The sequence below is a fragment of the Lissotriton vulgaris genome, chromosome 4_1 (assembly GCF_964263255.1).
Source record: "Lissotriton vulgaris chromosome 4_1, aLisVul1.2, whole genome shotgun sequence".
Taxonomy (NCBI): domain Eukaryota; kingdom Metazoa; phylum Chordata; class Amphibia; order Caudata; family Salamandridae; genus Lissotriton; species Lissotriton vulgaris.
In genome coordinates, this window is record NC_141691.1 from 756,113,922 (window position 1) to 756,134,657 (window position 20,736).

The window sequence follows — 20,736 nt, forward strand, 5'->3', positions numbered from 1 at the left end:
CGACGTCCACTTTGCTTGACTTCCTTCATGGCAACGCACATGTTCTCTTCGAAAATTGACCATAAAAATGTTTTGAAACAAAAAAAATGTATGAGGTATATGTGGGACTATCCAAGCAAACTGATCACATGAAGATGGTAACCAATTAAGTAGGGTCAATAAAGGAGCAATGTGGCTGAATTTCCATTTCTCTCTCATGCACCTGTCCACTGAGTGAAGAGTTGCCTTGAGAGAAGCTTGAGAAAAGCATTGGAGCCTGTGTCACATGAATGAAACATTCTTCTGGGATAAAGTGTTCATTTATCCTAACAATCTCGGTTGGCACTACATTCCATTCACTGGTGCGCGTGCAAATGTAGTTTCTATCCAGTACATAGCCAAGTGATTTCCTGCAGAGTACAATCACCAGCTTGTGGTCTAGAATGTGGCGTAGAATGGTCATATTATTGATACACTCTTGTGAGAGTGGAGCAATCGGGAGGCACAATCAGTAAAATTCTGATTGAAAAGGGCTCAAGTTGAGATGGTGAAACTTCATACATTCTTGTGTACCTTGAACGTTTGAGTTACAGATGCAATGTCATTTAGTGAGTATATTTTCATGTAGAGTAGAGTATCAGCACCGTAGAAATGGTATAAGATTTCATTTTTGTTCAGTAATGTGGCAAGGGGTTCCATATACAGGTTGGAAAGTGTTGATGATAGTATGTAACCTGGTGGGACCCTTGGTTTGCCAATGATGTGTTTGTGGAAAATGAAATTTTGTAAGAAATGTAATGATAAACATAGGTTTGGTTTAGTTACCACGACCAGGCCACACTAGGCCACTTGATGAAAAGTGCATGTTAAAAAGTTGTGCACAAGCATTTTCAATTGATGTTCAGAAAATCATTGAAATTCAGCTGCAGCCATGATCTGGCTCTGTACATGTAAAGTAACATTTTTCTGTAACCTTCCTCCACCGAAGGGATATGTTTCCCAAAGATTACAAGGTTATGAGTTAAACCTCAGTTGCTAAGTTTGTAATGCAGAACAGTCCATTGGATTAACTCCTTGGCCATGGCGGTAATTCCGCCACGGCGCTGGGGGGGAGAGGGGATCGCGCGGCGCCGCCATGCTTGTGACGCAATGAGCTGTGCTTATGACGGTGTGGTTCTATCACGACTCTGCCCACTCACGAATTCGCCCGCATAGGTGCGGAATTAGTGCCACTTGGGCTGAGCGGCCACGGCATGACGGAACAACGCCCTCATGAGCACACGCCACCCGTGGCTCGTGACGGCGTGGTTCCCTCACCAGCATGGAAGGGGTTAAGTTGTTTTTCTATGTTTCTGTCCAGTGAAAATCGTTTGCAAGCAGGTGTTTTGAAAATTGGCATTATGATTCATTTATTGTGCAAGTAACATTTTGGCCCTGCCTTTTTCCAAATGTCATGCTATGATACTGTGAGCTTTCATTGTCTGAAACATTATAAAAGATCTGCATATGGGAAAGCCTTAATTCTGCTGTTGTACTAGAGGGTGCTAGATACTGCGTGGTCCTTTTGTATTAGGGTATATTATTTATCTGACCTTTGTCATGTGTACTGTAAGCTACTTCACTTGTGAAGGCACATTGTATTACTGCTTTTATTAATTAATTTGACTTCCTATTCTAATTAACATTTTACTTTCTGTAATGACTGATTTGACTTTAATGAAATCTATAAACTGAAAACTGAACATTTTTCAGTAATTGCCTTGGTAGATTATTTGGGCACAGGCTCTCCTTAGCCAGCAAATTGACCCTACTTAAATGTTAACTGAGTCGGATTGTCTTGCACCCAATTGGCACATTTAGTTTACTTGTAAGTCCCTAGTCAAGTGGTACTACATGTACCCAGGGCCTGTAAATTAAATGCTACTAGTGGGCCTGTAGAATTGATTGTGCCACCTACTTAAGTAGCCTTTTAAACTGGTCTAAGGATTGCCATTGCAGCCTGTATGTGACGTTTTAAACTACTATTTTGTCATTGGTCACATAAGTCACCCCTCGGCTAGGCCTTAAACAGCCCATACGGTAGGATGGAGTGTATTTAAAAAATTGGACATGTAGTTTTCAGTTTTACATGTCCTGCAAGTGAAAAACTCTTAGGTTTGTTTTTTACTACTGCAAGGCCTACCCCTCCGACAGCATCGGTTAACCTGATTACATTTAATAAGTGATATCTTTTGGTTGGGATTAGGTAGGAAAATAGTTTTCTCTCTAAAGAATTTTACCTTCAAACCCTCTTTAATGGTATAGTTGGGTTTTAAGTCACAACTCTGAAAATGCCACTTTGAGGGTGAACAAGGTGCCTAGACAAGGGGACTATGTGTTTGATATAATGCAGCAACTGAAGAAATTAATTCAAAATAGGTTGCTTATAAAATATATCCCCGTTGAGTGGTTACCCTGAACCATAGGCTTTGGGCAGCTGTAGTTGATCTCTGCTTACGACTGGTAGCAGTGTATATTTGTATATATTTGTGATTACATGTCAATGTTGAATAGTCATTGGATGTTTTTTCTGTGCAATGTGGATTTTTGTCTAAATTCATTTATGTCTAATTGTAGATGAAATATAATATGTGTTTTGTATATGTTTTGTAAATAATGAGAAGTGAGCATTGTTGTTCCTTATCCAACACCAAAAAATCTTTTTGTGGACATAAAAATATTTAAATATTGATATGATTAAATCATTGGATCAATATATTTAATAGTTTGGTCTTGCAGTGATTGATAGTGGTTGATTGTCCAGCTAGCTTTTTTCTCTTTTGTGAATCTTAATATTGACTCTGTCTAGCTAGATGGTATAGGGTCCACCCCTTTCCTTAAATACTTTTAGAAAGTTGTCATTTTCTTGTCCTAACCATTTGGTGGCTGCAGCCTATTTACTGGGTCACAAGACTAGATGTAGTTGACAATTTGCCTTTGTATATTCCTCCCAGACAGTCACAAAAAAAAGGCCCTGGGTATTGGCACTATGGGCCATCAAAGCTGGATGAGGGGGTGGAGCTGTACAGAACCCTATTTGCGCTTCAAAAACCATGTCTCAGCTCACACACAAAGAACTTCACACTAACCTATTGTGCCCCCAAACAGACAGGGAACAGGACAGGGAAGCATTTAATTCCAGACATTTCTGTGGGGTGAAAACTCAAGAAGCTTCTCCCACTTCAAAGGGGGCAACAAGTATAAAAATAGGACCATCAGACCCACTCCTCAGTACAATTCTGGACCTGTTGATACTATAGGACGACTGCCTGCTGATTGCCCTGCTGCCTCAGGCCTGCCCCGCTGGATGAAAAGGAAGAATAGATCGGCTCCCTTCATCCCAGGCTACCAGAATGACTAAGTGTCAGCTGACAGAACTCCTACTCTGAGCTACCGAGACACAAACTCAAGAGGCCTCCCTGCATCCTCCCAGCCGACCTGCTGCACTGGACCTGCCTGAGTCTTACTGGTTTCTGTACGAGTGAGTTTCTGAACCCCAAGTGGTGCCTTCCCAGATCCTTGGATGGCATCACAGAGAGCTCCTCTTAGCTTAACTAAGGGTTCAACCAAATCCAGTTCAAATTGAAACGAAGCCCTGAAAAGCCTCGCCATACAGTTGCCAGCTTGATCAGAAGCAACACCGAGCAACGCACATCCCCGCAAAGCCTTACCGCACAGCTCATCGGAAAGGACACAATGCCTTGCCGCTTAGCTCCTTCTGAATCAATGGCAAGCTTCGCAAAGCAACAACGTGAGACCGCGTACCCAGGACAAAGTGCAATCATCAGCAGGCCAAGCTTGGTCCTGTGCCCGGCCTAAGCTCAATAGGGTCGGCCTGGACTTATGACTTTGCCCCTATCCAGCACAACCAGATACCATCAGTTGGCACTTTGTGGCTTTTGGTGCTACTTTTTGTGTTACCTTTGTTTTAATGAGTTTCAGACAATAAAGAATGCACAGTACGCGCGTCAGACAATGCTGTAAATGTTAAAGGGCCTCCCTCCCATCTCTGCCCACACTCCTGGCCTCTTCATACACGAAATCCACAGTCCGTCTGTGCAGCCAATGTCCAATGCTCCCTTTTTACAAAAATAAGTAAATCCCCCCCCCCCTCAGCCCACCCCCTCCTGGAACCGGTGTGTCTAAGTGATAACAAGCATAGGCGGAGCATCTTACAAGGTTGAAATGCTCAATCCCCAGAAGTATCTGTAGAAGAAGGACCAGTGAGTCTCAGGAGGAGTAAATATTTTGGGTATGCGACTTCATTAAATTCCGCCGTCAGTATTGCCAGCAGCGGTTGCCAAGTAGTAGGAAATGAGGGAAGGGATTGGGTGAGGGACGCCTGAATGCGCTCCATGCCCACAATATACCATAATTTGTGGAGCCACCCCGTGTGTGTCGGGCGAGTACGTGTACCCCAGAGCGACAAAATGTGTTGCACAGCTGACCCCATGGCCAACCCCATCTGCTTTTCCGGAGCTAATTTCAGACGGAATGTAAGATTATTGGGAAGTCCTAACAGTGAGTAAGTTGGGAATCTAGGGATTTCCGTGTCAAAATGAGGGTCAATGTCATTAAGCACCCCTGTTCAGAATCCCTCCACTACCCGGCACCCCCATAGCAGATGAGTCAGTGTCCCTTCCTCACCACATCCCCTCCAGCAGGCTGAACTGCGCTCCGGATTACCCCTATGCAGGCGGACCGGGGTTAAATACCAATGAGTGGCGAATTTAACCGCTGCTTCCCTACTCGCCGTATTTCTTGCAGTATGGTTCGCCCTATAGTATACAGCCTGCCACTCCTGATCTGAAAGTTCTCCGTCCCATTGTTTCATCACTCAGCCCCACCCTCTTCAACATGTACATGAGCCCGCTCGCAGCCATCGCACGCCTACACAACCTCAACATCATCTCCTACGCCGACACCCAGCTGATCCTCTCCCTCACCAACGACCCCGCCACCGCCAGAACCAACCTGCACTGCACGAAGGGATGAAAGAAGTAGCCGAGTGGATGAAGAACAGCTGTTTGAAACTGAACTCAGACAAGACTGAAGTCCTCATCCTTGGACCATCACCATCTGCCTGGGACAATTCCAGGTGGCCCCCGGCTCTAGGCAGCGCACCCAAACCAACGGACCACGCACGTAACCTAGCTTCATCCTGGACTCCTCCCTGTCGATGACCAGACAAGTCAACGCCGTCTCGTCTTCATGTTTCAACATCCTACGCATGCTCCAAAAGATCTTCCATTGGATCCCCACCGAAACCAGGAAGACGGTCACCCAGGCACTTGTCACCAGCCGACTGGACTACGGAAACACCCTCTACACCGGAACCACAGCCAAACTGCAGAAAAGACTCCAACGCATCCAGAACGCCTCCGCACAACTCATCCTGGACATCCCCCGCCACAGCCACATCTCCGGACACCTGAAAGACCTGCACTGGCTCCCAGTCAGCAAAAAGAATCACGTTCCGCCTCCTCACCCACGCACACAAAACCCTCCATGACCAAGGCCCCAGGTACCTCAAGAACCGCCTGACCTTCTACACTCCTACCCGCCAACTTCGATCGACCAGCCACGCCCTCGCCGCTGTTCCACGCATCCGAAGAGCCACCATGGGAGGAAGATCCTTCTCCTACCTGGCAGCCAAGACCTGGAACTCCCTCCCCATCCACCTCAGTCTTACCCAAGACCACCTCTCCTTCAGGAAGCAACTCAAGACCTGGCTGTTCGAGCAGTAGCGGACCCCCCCCCAAAGCGCCTTGAGACCCTCCGGGTGAGTAGCGCGCTATACAAATTTCTTGATTGATTAATTTCTGACCGGCGGATCGCAACTTAGGAGGTGGCGGGCCTAACAGGCGGTAGAGCTCTGAGATCGCCTACCAGTCTGTTTCTTTGGTAACAAGCCACTTTTCATAGTTCGTCAATTTCCTGCCCACAAGGGGGCGTATCTCTGGGTGCATCAGCCAATGTCTAAGTTGAAAATATTGGTATCTCTTCGGATTGGAAAGATCATAGAGCTGTGATAGATCCGAGAGTGGGAGAAAACCATAAAGATCGAATAAGTGGCCTGCAGACTTGCACACCGAGTCATGCCATGAGGAGAAGGCGTGCCTGTCTAGTCCAGGTTTAAAGTCCGGGTTATCTTTGGTGCTACTTTTATTTATATCTTTATATTTGCATATCTCCAGTTCTGCAGATTGGATTTTTGTAGTTTTGTCTCAAATAACGTATTAAACTATACACTATTTTTCTAACTTGGTGTGGGATTTTTCTTTTGTTGTGTTTTCACTTGTTCAATCAGTTTCTCTAATTATAAACACACAAAATCCCTTTGGAGAGGGTCTCCACTTACACCCCAAAATCATAATTGTTATCAGGCAGACCCATCCATCACATTAAGACTGCATGTATTCACTTCAGCTCACCTCCTTCTGAATACAAGGACAGCTAAGACTGAATGACTTTTTTGTAGAATGGGAGAATCATTGATTGAAACACAACATTAGAATTATTTACGAAGCTGTATATTGTTTATTGCTTTTCTTTATTTATTTCCTCTTAGGTGATCATTGATACTTATATGGATCCCTATATAAATGCCATGTTGTGTACACAAACTGGATATTTATAAGACACTCAACGACAAATGGGATTTTGATTTTGGTCCTGGTTATGTTCAAATCTGTGTGTTGATTTTATATTGCTTTGCTGACTGATGATATGAATGTTTTTCAGGTGTGAGTGGAGACACTTTCCAGAGAGATTAGTGTGTTTATTATTAGGGAAACTATTTGTATTCGGTTGGTTTTTCATGTACCATGCACTGATCCCAAGGGGCCCTATTGGAACTGGCTTTATTTATTTTTCTTGTTTATTTATGTAAGCACGGAGCAATTGGAATAAATTGGAACCTCTTTTGATATAAATGACTTTGAACTGTATTTTCCTTCCCTTGAATCACAAGGCTCGATTAAGACCTGTTGGCGCTTTTTACATTGGATAAGATATTCAGCAGTTATTTATTCTTCTGAGGCAGGTTGTTTTGATTAGGAATTAGAAAATAACACACGACCCGGTGATGCAAATGGGTTTCAGAACTAATCTAAAGAAAGTAATAAGTGTGCCTTGAATGTTTTAAATGATAAATTCGATAGTGGGCATGGGTCAAAAAATGAGTCCTCGCACAGTAAAGACCAGGAAGAGGAAGCCAGGATTTCGAGGTACTGATGCAGAACATACATCTGCATAAAGTTGTGATTAAGCTTACCCTCTTTACACCAGTAAATGAACCAAGCGACTCAGGATCCTTAAGAGTAAATGTGCTGGGGAAACTCAGTGTGCGGAGTGAACTGACTGCTATGTACACATAGCAGCTGTAAATGCTGGTTGTTCTACACAACAGTATTCTGTAAAATGACCCATCGGTTTACCTTCACCCTTGCTGCAGATACTTCTCTTATATCAACCATCTTGCCGCTTAATAATTGGGCCATGCTAGTCCCTGTCTCAGAGTTTCCCGACATCCATCTTTACTTTGAAGACATCCAATAACAATGCTGGCATAGCACAAAATCCACCGACACCAGTCTAGACGGTTTAAGATGTGGGCGTATAGAACCTGTTACACACTGGCAAACCCTGTAAAATCCAAGACAGGAAAATCGAGATGCCACTGTGGAGCGCACATACCAGTTGGCATTCGTCTGTTTTTGTGTAAATTGGCTCTAAATGAAAACTTAGCTCAAGTGTTGTAATGTTATTGGTCCCGCTGCCTTTACTAAGGAATGGAAGTAGGTGATTTGATGGCATGCCTTTCACAGCTGTATTTAAATGGTGATTGGAGAAGGGGAAATTCAGTATTTGTGCAGACATTAGTCTACTTAAAAGGAAAGAACAGCCAAAAAGAATTGATGGAATAGGTCAACTGGGTTCCTTTATTGTGTGTGTGACAAAGTGTTAGGGAGAGTTCATTAATTAACTGTTAATCCACTGTCAGGGAATACACACACACTCTTGAACCTACCCATCAAGCAACATGCACCCTTACACCTCTACTCGGTCACACACACCTCGAATAGGGCCCATTTAGATGCAGTAACTAATATGCTTTGAACCATTACGGTAACAAACGTGCTTTAAAAGGTTATTTTAGGAGGTCATGGGCACAAGACAATGGAAAATGCACAGACACACCAATTAAGCAATAGAAAAGAAAAACAAGTCTTAAAAACAAGGCTATAAAAAATATGAGTCCTAAGTGTCAAGATTTGTTCTCAAATTTTAACAGTCAAAAAGGGGCGCTAAAACTCCTGGTTCAAAAAGCACCCACTGCTAACTCTGGACCATGGCTAGGTATGAGGAGAGGGGTTTAACATTGACAACGAGTCACAAAATATACTAATTTCAATTGTGGCATTAGATGATTGCAAACCATGTTCACAGTCCAAACAATGCAAAGAAGGCATCATATGAGTGAGTGTAGAAGCAAGTAAGGAGGCGATTCGTTTTTTGTGTTGCAGGGCTGTTTGACAACCTTCCATGGCAACAGTAAGTAAGGGAAACATCCAACCAATGCATGCACCGATCCGGTATGGATTCCAGTGGCCCTGGCTATAGAGGACTGGGTTTCCTCTCTATAAATACTAATGGGGCCCTGTCCATTCTTCACGTGTGCAATCACTACGTATCACTTTAAGTGCCACGGAGCAGAGTTTAACACCAAAGTTCAATACATGTGTTTTACTCCTCAGCGGGCCCCTTAGTTTCCCTGCCAGCTGCTCTTGCCTATGGCTTAACAAATCTATCAGTCGAGAGCAGTATATAGTGCTTGAATACACAGCACAACAGAACGTCCCGTGTAGTGCACTAGTCTGGGCTCCATCCAATGTTCGATAACTTTCCTGTTAAGAAGAAAAGTGAACGTGTTCCAACCTTGGTGGCAGTTCGGAAAAACTATCTATTCGCGCACTTTTCCATTCCAGGTTCCTATCCAGCTAATTAACTTACATAATACGCCCGTTCCAGAGAAGCAGGCCTCACGGAGCTGTTCCCAACATCTGCTTTACGCTTCAGAAATAGCCGCCATACAACTAAAAATATACGGCAGCAATATGTTCCATAACAGCGCCAGGCAAGTTCCACTCAGTCACAGAATATGAAAGCGGCTCCTGATACTCTCAAGCCATTTTTGGCAACGCCGACCAGGAAAAACACATTAAGATATGCGTGGGAGTTTAACTGCAAGGCGTACTTAACGTAATCTATTTAGATGTGTGTCGCATTGTTGCAGCTCACGTGCAAAATAATTTATAAGAACTACTGTCTGGGAGACAATAGGCGTCTACATTATAAATGAACAGATACGGGCGGCGACCGAGCTCGGAAGGGGTCATGTCTTGTTATAATTCACAGATCACCTCAGGACCTTCCCTGTGTTCCACAGGTGCACAAGGCAGTGTGAGGCCGGCGCGATGATTACGGTGAAGTAATAGAGCAATGAAACGAAATTTGCCTAGCTCAGTAACGGTACATTTCAATTCAATTAAGGACACGAAGGCGAGGATTATGCTTTTCCTTCTTCGCTTTATTAACTGTACAACTTTTTCAGCAGCCAGAAAAGCGATATGAGTGGTATTTTTTCCAACAGAAAGGGAAATAAAAAGCAAAGGGGGAAACAAATGGGTAAACCACATCAAAAATCTCAGCACAAAAAGGGGATTTAAAGAGTGAAGGTAGATCTGTCAGCCAAAGAAAAGCAGACAGGGCCATAAGGTAGCCATTAAAGTTCCTAGAGCAGAGCCCTGCTGGGCCAAGAATAAACAGGAGTACATCTGAGAGGCAGATAAGGGGTCAATAGACAGTTCTGCACAATATATACAAAATGTGTTCCATCGGCAGGTGTATACAGACTGTGGAGGGATGCCTGGCTGCCAGAATAACTTTGCAGACTTCAGCAGGAAGGCTGAAAGCTATGTACTTGGAAAATGGAAGGTGCCCTCCAATGACGTCAATTACGCAGAAGAATATTTTGGAATGTCTTCGCTTTATTTGTATTCTTTCACTTTCTTAAAAACGGGCACAGCCAACGCGTTTCGTTCCCCTAGTGCCACAGGAACTTCGTCAGGGCATATGTAAGACCATAGATATAATAATCTGTGTTCGGTAAGCCAAGATCCTTATTGTGAGTACATCGGCAAGTTTGTACAGTCCCAGATATTCAGGTTTCTCAATCTAGTCCTAAGGTAGGCGCTCAAAATATTATCCAGAAAGAAAGATCCTATAGATAGATCGGTGACCAGTGTCTTCCCGTATGGAGGAACCACCTGGTAATAACCACCAGTATTCAGTCCCCCTAGTAATAGTCCAATTCCAAATTCAAACTCTATAACTGCTCCATATTAGATTCAGGGCAATTAAATTATTAGATACCCTGTCTCAATGCAAGTTGTATCTAAAAACTAGCTCCAATACTCAAGGAAGTGACAACTGACGATCTATGAAGCACTCATCGTAGTGTGAAGCCGACTATTGTTTTGTCAGCAATTCACCCGCTATAATGGTGAGCCAGGTACCCAGCACCTGTGGTAAAGCGCAGGGGTCCCGTTCCTCCACAGCTGGCCTGAGGCGAACAGATTTAACCAAGGCTCTACTCAGGCTGAAAGAGACTTAGTACTACTTCCGGATGGAGACGCCACTCGTGATCGGCAAGGCACCAGCAGCTGAGTTTGTCCGCTCTGGCATTCAGAGAACCAGCAAGATGTTGAACCACCAGGGAAACACCCTGCTGTTACAGCCAAGTCCAGAGATACAGGGCCTCTTGATAAAGGGTCCATCACCCCACACCGCCCTGTTTGCTGCAGTACCACATGGCGGTAGTGTTATCAGTGAGCACTTGCACTAGCCTGCCCTTGAGTGATGGTACAAAGGAGTTTAGTGCCAATCGGATCGCCCAAAGCTCCAACAGGTTGATGTGGAGCCTGGTTTCCACAGAAGACCCGAGTCCTCGGATCTCCATCTCTCCCAGATGGCCGCCCTATCCCAAAAGAGACATCTGTCACTACTGTGAGATCTGGTTGGGGAAGGGAGACGGGTCTGCCTCTGATCCAATCACAGTTTGTTAGCCACCACTGCAGGTCTTTCGCAGTGTCCTCAGATATCTGAACCAAGTTGGTGAGATATCCAGGATACAGTGCCCATTGGAGCTTCAGGTCCCACTGCAGAGCCCGCATGCGTCATCTGACATGGTCCACTAGCAGGATGGAGTAGGCCAGGAGGCCCAACAACCTCAGTCATTCTCACCGAAATCCAGGATAGAGGCTAAAAGATCGGAATCATAGCCTGAATATCCTGGACTCGCCGATCGAGAGCATAAGCCTGAAACTGCACCGTGTGCAGAATCGCTCGAATGAAAAGGAGCGTCTGAGAAGGAGTCAGATGTGTCTTTGGCACAGGGATAGTCAGCCCCAGGTGAGTGCAGAAAGTTCGCCGTAGTTTGGCAGCACGAGACAACTGCCTGGGACAAGGCTGCCTTCAACAACCAGTCATCAAGATAGGGGAAGACTGGAACCCCTGATCTTCACAGAAGGGCTGCAACCACAGCCCTCACCTTTGTGAACAACCTAGGGGCACTAATGAGGCTGGAAGGGTTTACAGCAAACTGAAAGTACTTGTGGCCCACTGTAAACCACTGTAAACCGCAGTTAGTGACAATGGGCAGGCAGGACAGGAATATGAAAATAGGCATCCTGCAAGTGCAGCGCTAAGCTGGCCATCCCCACAGGTTACCAAATTATTACGGAAAACAGGGTGGGAAATAGAGTGGGGACGGTCTGGCAGTGATCATAAGAAACGACTGGGACATTTCACACAAAAAAAGTTGAACACACTAACTTGATGGAAGCCCTCTCCTTTAATATCTCACCATTGCAGGAATGTGGACTTACAGGCCACCAGCATCTAAGCCCGGAGAGCTATGGGAAATATGCGACCCTAACGCTGATCTCTCACTTAAATATACAAACTTTATAGTCCTGGGTGACTTCAATGTGCACAATGACAATGATCTATGACCCATAGCCACTCAACTAGCGAAGACACTGGACTGAACCTTAAACAACTGGTCAGCAAACCCACACACATGGTTGGCCATACTTTGGATCTCATCTTTACTAACATCCCCACCCTCACGATCGAGGATCCAACTCCCCTCTTATGGACAGACCACAGTCTTGTTCCTTTCTATCTAACTTTCTCCACATACCACAATGCTAGGAATCCTGAACACGCAGTTAAAAGAAACTGGAGGAAAGTCAGCCCCGAAAAACTTGGCCCGGTACTTACTAACAACCCATTGTTATCTACAGGTGACCCGAACAGCGGCAGAGTGGGCTAAAGAACGGTGATGGATTAAACCCAGATCTGTTGATTGGGTGTGAGTGTTTGATTGGTTCAGCTGCTCCGTCCATCACCACACCCTTTTGTACCACTTTGTTCGCCATAAGTTGGCAGGGTATGCTCAGACATGAGTCCCTTGCTCACTTTGCCACTGGATTCAAGCAAGCCTGACTGAAGACGGCTGTAATGCCAGAAACCGGTCCTAGGAAGCTTCTTTCCGGTCCAAGGAAGGCATGGCTTGGCAGTTCGGGCTGGACTGTTCCCATGAGGCACAGGGTCAGACTGATTTGCACATGGCCATGTCTGAACTGGGGTGGCAGAGTGGGCTAAAGAACGGTGATGGATTAAACCCAGATCTGTTGACTGGGTGTGAGTGCTTGATTGGTTCAGATGCTCCGTCCATCACAACCCCCTTTTGTACCGAACAGCGACGCCATAATCTTAAACCGCTGGGTCACGTCGGCCCTTGACCACATAGCCCTCATGAAAGCAATGAAACTGGCCAGAAACAAACCCCCTGCCCCTTGGTTTACGCCGGAACTCTGCTCAGAAAAAAGCCACTGTAAGAAACTTGAGCGGGTCGGACGCCAAATCTATAACCCTGAGGCAAAAATTATTTACTGAAAGGCAATAAAACGATTTCACAAACTAAAACGCAATACTATTAGGGACCACATTGCAAATCAAATCAAAACAGCTGACAATTCTACTAAGGAAGTCTTTAAAATCGTCCAAGGGTTTATTAAACCAGAGACAATGAAATGCAATATAATCCTTTCTGAGGCCCTATGTGAAGACCTCTTGGTTTTCTTCCAGGAAAAGATCCAGGAAATGTATGCTGCCTTTCCCGAGACGGAACTATATAGCCCACCTCTGCCCCACCGCCTCTGCCCCCCGCCTCTGTCCCTCCCACGACCAACATATGGTCAGAATTTAGCCAGTTTGACCCAGAAACGCCCCTTAGGCAGCTGGAAAAAACTAAATCCGAGTCACCGATGGACCCAGGCCCAGCTAGGTTTTTCAAAATATTAGCACCACTGCTTAACCCTGTCCTAAACCTGCGTTGGAACACCTCACTGGAAACTGGCATCTATCCAGCTTTCTGGAAAACTGCTGTTGTCCAACCGATCCTCAAGAAGGCGAATACAGACCCTGCCCTACTGAAAAACTTTAGACCCATCTCTCTTCTGTCAGCCCCAGGCTAAGATTCTCGAAAAAGAAGTGCAGAAATAACTATCCAAGTTTCTTGAATCCAATCAATTACTCCATGACTCTCAATCAGGAATCAGAGCAGGATATAGCACTGAGATAGCACTACTTGAAGTAACAAACGATCCGGGAAACAATGGATAAGGGGAACCATGCAATGCTGGTGCTGTTGGACCTGTCGGCAGCATTCAACACAGTGTCCCACAAGATCCATCTGGACAGACAGACAGCTGGGAGCGGCTGGGAACACCTTAGCCTGGTTCAGCTCCTTTTCAGAAGGCAGATCACAGATAACTCACCTGCATCCATACACCTCCAATCCTCGCCCCCTGTTATGTGAAGGGCCTCAGGGGTCGGCTCTCAGTCAGACCCTTCTTAATATCTACCTTGCCCCCCTTGCCCCTTTAGTAAATCAACACGGTGTCAAGGTAATTTCATACGCCGATGACACGCAGCTTGTGTTATCGTTTCAAGACTGCTCCGAGACCGCATTCTCAAACTTTAGGCAGTGTCTCTTGGACATCTCGACATGGGTGACCGCTAATTGCCTAAAGCTAAACACGGATAAAACAGAGGTACTGTTTTTTAATCAACCCTCCCTCCCTTCACCCGACCTCTGGTGGCCCGCAAAGCTCAATCCCCCCCCCCCCCCCCCCAGTTCCGTCGGCAAGGAATCTGGGTTTTAAACTGGAAACCACCATGTTGTGCAAGACCCAGATAAGCCATGTCTCCTCGTCCTTCTTTTCGAAAATGAAGGCCCTACGGAGATTCCTTTACTTCCTACCCATGGACTGCAGGAAAACAATAGTACATACGTTGATCACGTCACAACTTGACTACGCAAACAGTCTGTACTTGGGTATGCCAGCTTACCTGTTTAGGAATCTGCAGATTGTGCAGAACGCAGCAGCCAGGCTTATCAGAAACGTCCCACTGAGGCATCACATCTCCCCTCATCTACGTAGCCTTCATTGGCTGCCTGTCAGAAGGAGAACTGAATTCACGGCACTGATGCTAGCCTTTAGGGCACTCAATGATATCGGCCCTCAATACCTAAGGAAGAGAGTCCGTAAATACCGTCAGTCTAGAACCCTAAGATCTAACCTTCTTGAACACCTTGTCACCCCATGCTTTCAAAATCCAGAAAAGGAGGCCGTTCCTTCTCCATCAAAACTGCGACTTTGTGGAACTCCGTGTCGAAACACACCAGAACCCACCTTCCGAAAGGCTTATTTATTTTATTTATTTATTGACATTTGTAGAGCGCGGCGAATACCCGTGGGCGTCTCGGCGCTAATTAAGGGATGGATCAGCAACTGGGGTAAAGAAGATATACAAGGCTATTGGTCAAATAACCACGTCTTTAGCTGTTTGCGGAATGTGAACAGGGAGGGACTTGCTCGGATATGTGCAGGAAGGGTGTTCCAGAGTCTAGGGGCGGCAACCAGGAAACGCCTGTCGCCCCAGGTGACTGTTCTAGTGCGAGGCACAGCCAAGAAGTTCTGAATAGAGGAACGAAGAGATCGGGTTGGGACATGATGGAGAAGATTCTGTTTGAGAAAGTGGGGATCTTGATTATTGAGTGACTTGTAAACAATACACAGCGATTTGAATTTGATACGGCTGCGTATCGGGAGCCAATGGAGATCCCTAATGATGTTTGTAACTGGTGCGAACTTGGGGATCCCAGCCAGCATTCGTGCGGCTGCATTTTGGATTGATTGCATCTTATTTGTCACTCGGACTTGGGCATTTAAGAACTTAGAACACTTGGCTCTTCAGCCTCCCTTAGCTTCTTGTGACTCGACAACTCTAACTCACCCTCATTCTCTCCCGACTCCGCCAGCGCCGGGACTCCTCCGTTGGGGGTAGCTGCGCGCTTTAGAAGCTTAATTACTTACTTACTACCATCCAGTCTCCTGGGTCCAGGGCAGACAGGACCTGAGCAAGGGTGAGCATCTTGAATCTCTCCTTTTTGAGGAAGCAGTTGAAGGCTCTGAGGTCTAGGATAGAACGAAGGCTTCCATCCCTCTTTGGAAGAAGAAAATAGCCGGAATGACAACCAGTCTATTTCTGTCCCAGGAACCCTCTATATAGCTCCCTTAGCCAAGAGAGTTTTTGACTTCTTTGTGGAGTAAGGCAAGGTGATCCTCCGCCAGCCGATCGTGAGCTAAGGGCTTGAATGGAAGGGTGGTCTCGAAGGGGAGGGAGTTGCCCCTTCGGACTATTTGCAGCACCCACCTGTACGAGGTGATGTCCAGCCAGTGGTGGAGGTGATGGCGTATCCTGCCATCAACTGGACATCTATGATCCGGAGGGATTGGACTAGGAAGATTTTGTGGCGGAGAAAGGGATTGGGGCTTGGCTGGACTTCTGGCTGCCCGAACCTCGGGGTCAGGGTGAACCGCGTCCAGGGCCCCACAGAAGTTGGTGAACTTGCAGGACCCTCTGGCTGGAGTACGGTTGACATGATTGGCAGCCCCTTCCGTAGCCACAAAAGGAGCGAAGAGCAGACAGGCTGGGATGAAGTTGTGAGGCCTAAGGACATGGTCGTAGCCTGTGAGTCCTGAAAATGCTCAAGCGCTGCATCGGCTTGGTCTTCGACGAGACGGGAGCCCTGGAGCCATCAAAGGGCATGTCCATAGATTAGCATGGACATCCCCTGAAAATCCAGGAGTCCTCAGCCAGGCGTGGCGCCATATGGCCACTGTTGAGGAAATCACTCATGCCTAGCAAATCAGTTGTGTCCAAGTCACAGCAGATGGCGTACTTCGATGCATCTCTCCCATCTGAAATAGCTTGGGAAAGCAGAATTCGGTCCTTCTACGAGACTCTGGGCAACACCTGTGCAACCGTGTCCCATATAAAGTGCGAATAATGGCCGACTACCGCAATGCTAGGCGGAGGAAGAGAAGATTTTCTTCCAGAAGCTTTCCAGCCTTTTGGATCCTGTCCGGAGGCACAGAAGGGAACGTGCCTCGAGAAGTGGAAGCTTGGACAACTAAGCTTTGTGGGGTGTGGTGAGGAGGAAAGCTGGGTCACCCGGTGCAGACGATGGCAGCAGGCAATCATTTTATTCACAGGAGCCCCTGTGCTGGGCTTGGACCAGGTGCCCAGAACGTGTAAAAGGGACTACCTACGGGATGCTCATATCAGACATGCAGAGACCTTAGAGACTCTCCGTGTTATTGACCACCAGGTCTACACACAGCGGAAGCACGCTGAAGCCGACAAATCGGGCATAGCCCAGATATTGCGAGACAACCCGGAAACACCTGTCATCACTTGCATACAAACCCAACCAAAGGATTAGTACATACACAACACGAAATTAACTAAGTCTTCTGCACTTACCTCAGTAACCTATATGCGGCACCAACACACACCACTGACACACTAATGGTCGATTTCCTCAATTGCCTGACATTTCCCAGTATTACAGCAGCAGCGGAGCGAGATCTCTCAGGCCCCATTAGCCAGCACGAAATACGTGCCACAATAAAAGGGCTTAACCGGAACAAAGCCCCAGGTCTAGATGGCCTACTCACAGAATTTTATGAAACGTATTCGGATAGTCTCATACCAAAGCTGGAGGAACTTTATAAGACGGCCCTGACTTCCGGACACCTACCACACTCCACTATGCAAGCCCTAGTTGTCTCACTCCACAAACCGGGATGCGATGGTACGGATCTAACTATAGGCCCTTGTCCTTGTTAGCGACTGAATATAAGATACTTAGCAAAGCCCTTGCAAATCGACTACTCCCTGTCCACAATACGCTCATACATCAAGACCAGTGTGGGTTTCTCCCGGTGCGCAGTACCTCCCTGAACACCAGACGCCTACACCACATCATGAGGGCCACCCCTGGGATGTATGGGGATGACGGATGCTTGGCGCTAGACCTGCGACAGGCTTTCGATTCCATAACATGGAATTATATGTTTGCGGCCCTACAACGCTTTGGGCTCCCTCCAGAGTACCTACAATGGGTACGATTGCTCCATTCTAAATCCCACCTCCAGAGCACACACTGAGACCCATATCTCACCTGAATATACCATACACAGGGGCACAAGACAGGGATGCCCCCTCTCACCCTTATTGTTTGTTCTGGCGCTGGAGCAGTTAGCAATAGCCCTGAGACGATCAGCCTAACGGCTGGGAATCCCAATAGCTGGTACCGCACATTTAATTTCCATCTATGCTGACAACATCCTTATTTATTTGCGCGACATGACGGCTGGGGCGGCGCCCCTCCCCACCATATTCTCCTCTTTTGAGCGCATTTCGGGCCTCGCCATTAATGAGGGGAAATTTAATGCTTTCTACTTTCAGGCAGGGCCCTGCCCTGATGTGCTCCAATTCAGCACATATAATCTGCTGGTTGCACATACTACTTTCAAATATTTGGGTATCCACATATACCGGTCACCGACTGATCGACTAGACGGAACCTTATGAGGGCAATCACGTCCATAGGTTAGAGCATTGCTTTCTGGACATCCTTGCCTCTATCAGCAATGGGGCGAATTGCCATCTCTAAGATGATGATGCTTCCCCACCTCCTCTACTTTGTAAATCTGCCCCGGTTGGTTCCACAATCCACCTTCCACACTCTGGACACACTCCTCACGGAGCTTATCTGGGGAAGAGTCGGCGTAGGGTCAGCCTAAAGAAGTTACAACTAGAACCCCATAAGGGAGGACTAGGAGCCCCTGACTTCCAAGCGTATTACTACGCAAGCCAACTCCAATGGCTATCATTCTGGTCGGCTGGCAGAAACCTGCAGGAAATAGACTACGGGCCTTGGAGCCCTACACCAGACCGCCTATACGTATCGCACGCAACAATAGCTCATTGTCAGACTCTATATAATGAAGTCAAACATGATATATTTTCTTACCAAAAACTTGCACAGGAACAGAGATGCTAGTTCCCAAATCCCTCCTGCAGATACCCCGGAGGTCTGAATATACCAAGCCTCCAGACTACCCCCAAGGGGTAAGGGGGAGTGGATAAAACAATCAACGAAGAGACTGTTCTCCTTGTTTTCTTCTTCTATTTTCCTTAGCCCGACCAGCAGGCCTTTGTCTTTCTCTGTGAACCTAAAATGTAAACACACAAATTACCTACTATTTATCCTATCTAATCCTACTCTATTCTTACTATATTTTTATCTACCTTTAGTTCCAAGAACTGTGCTTCTCTTCGGTCTTTACTGTTGGTGTTCTTTTCTTCCTAATCTCTATTTTGCACACAGTGTGTTGCTAAACCTATAATACAAGAGTTGGTATCTTTTTATTCACTCTTAACCTTTCCTATTTAATTCCTTAATTTGTATATCTAAGTATGATGCTCTACTTACTTCTCCTACTGTGTTTCTCTATTCTTACATGCTTCTTTTCTGTTTTTTCCTTATTTTATATTCTTTTCTTTACTCTGTGTTGCTTAACCTATAATCACATATTTCCTTAACAATCAGTACCTTCTCTTTTACTTATAGCTATTAATCTATTCTAGCATACTCCTCTACTTACTTCTTATTAGTGCAGCTATCTTATGTAAGGCTTCTAAATGTGTCCTCCTATGTTTTCTTCTTACTATCGAGCTATCTGTACATTATTTCTATTTATTGAACAATTATGTTAGATTTCTTTTCTTTTTCCTACAGATTGCAATTGTCGTTTTTCTCCTCAGATTACTGATAGGTAAGTATTTACAAATCTCTTATCGTTTTCTTAGAACTTCAAGCATTTCTGATGGCTTGCGTAGTAATACGCTTGGAAGTCAGGGGCTCCTAGTCCTCCCTTATGGGGTTCTAGTTGTAACTTCTTTAGGCTGACCCTACGCCGACTCTTCCCCAGATAAGCTCCGTGAGGAGTGTGTCCAGAGTGTGGAAGGTGGATTGTGGAACCAACCGGGGCAGATTTACAAAGTAGAGGAGGTGGGGAAGCATCATCATCTTAGAGATGGCAATTCGCCCCATTACTGATAGAGGCAAGGATGTCCAGAAAGCAATGCTCTAACCTATGGACGTGATTGCCCTCATAAGGTTTCCGTCTAGTCGATCAGTCGGTGACCTGTATATGTGGATACCCAAATATTTGAAAGTAGTATGTGCAACCAGCAGATTATATGTGCTGCATGAGATGGAAATCGCCCAGATGCCCCCATTGACTGTGTGGCAGGACGACATGCTTCGATGGAGTGGTGCTGAAAGTGTGGCCATTCCACGGAAGGAGGCGAGAGGGCTGCGGAAACATCCCATCTCTATGGACTGGGACATTATGCTGGAGGACTTTAGGCAGAAAGACCTCCTACCTACACACCTCAATCCCATTCCATAATGCACCCAGCAGCCCCTGCAGGTACAAGACAGCGGGCCCCATACCAACCCTATTAGCTCTCCACCGGCACGTCAGCAGGGTTAATAGAAATTACTGATATGTAGCTATACTTGGTTGTGACTTATTCAGGGAAGGACAGACCAGGGGGGAGGGAAATTGAGTTTATGTCCTGGAATTGTTTTCAAAATTGTGAATTGTACTTCTATCTAGAGTTATTGTGTCTTATCGATCAATATACATTACCTGTATTATACTTGTATTGCCTACATTGAGTTATATTGGCATTGGAACCTTGTTGGTTGGACTGTACTAAGCAGTGATTTGTGCACGATAGTAAAACAAAAAAATATATATAATTCTCACAAAGTCCTTGCTAGGACGCATGACTGCTATGATGTAGTACTTAATAAAATGTTTTTTTTTTTTTTAAAAGGCTGCGTTAAGGGCTGCAAGGGTTCCGAGGCAGATACACTAGACTGCAGGAATTCTGTCAAGATGTTAGTCTTGACTGCCACCACAGGAAGCAGCAGGTCCAAGACATCTGCAGCCCTAAACACCACTATTGTAAATGACGCCACCCCTCCGTAGCCAGGTTAGGGGGAGACAGCATGCCAGAATCTGGGGAAGTGTCCAGGCTGCTGGCATCACCCTTTTCCAAATACCAGTACAGATCTTGAGGTTGCAGGATTTCCAAGGGATCCTGCTGCCCCTCACAATCCTCATCATTCATTCCTAACCTTTCAAAATAGGGCAG

At 46.0% G+C, this 20,736-nt stretch overlaps 1 protein-coding gene across 1 annotated transcript in view; it reads right to left on the reverse strand.

The window, feature by feature from the left end:
* The window catches only part of GMDS (GDP-mannose 4,6-dehydratase), a 1,789,479-nt gene that overhangs the window by 1,225,648 nt on the left and 543,095 nt on the right, over positions 1 to 20,736 (reverse strand). The gene's annotated exons all lie outside the window — the stretch shown is intronic.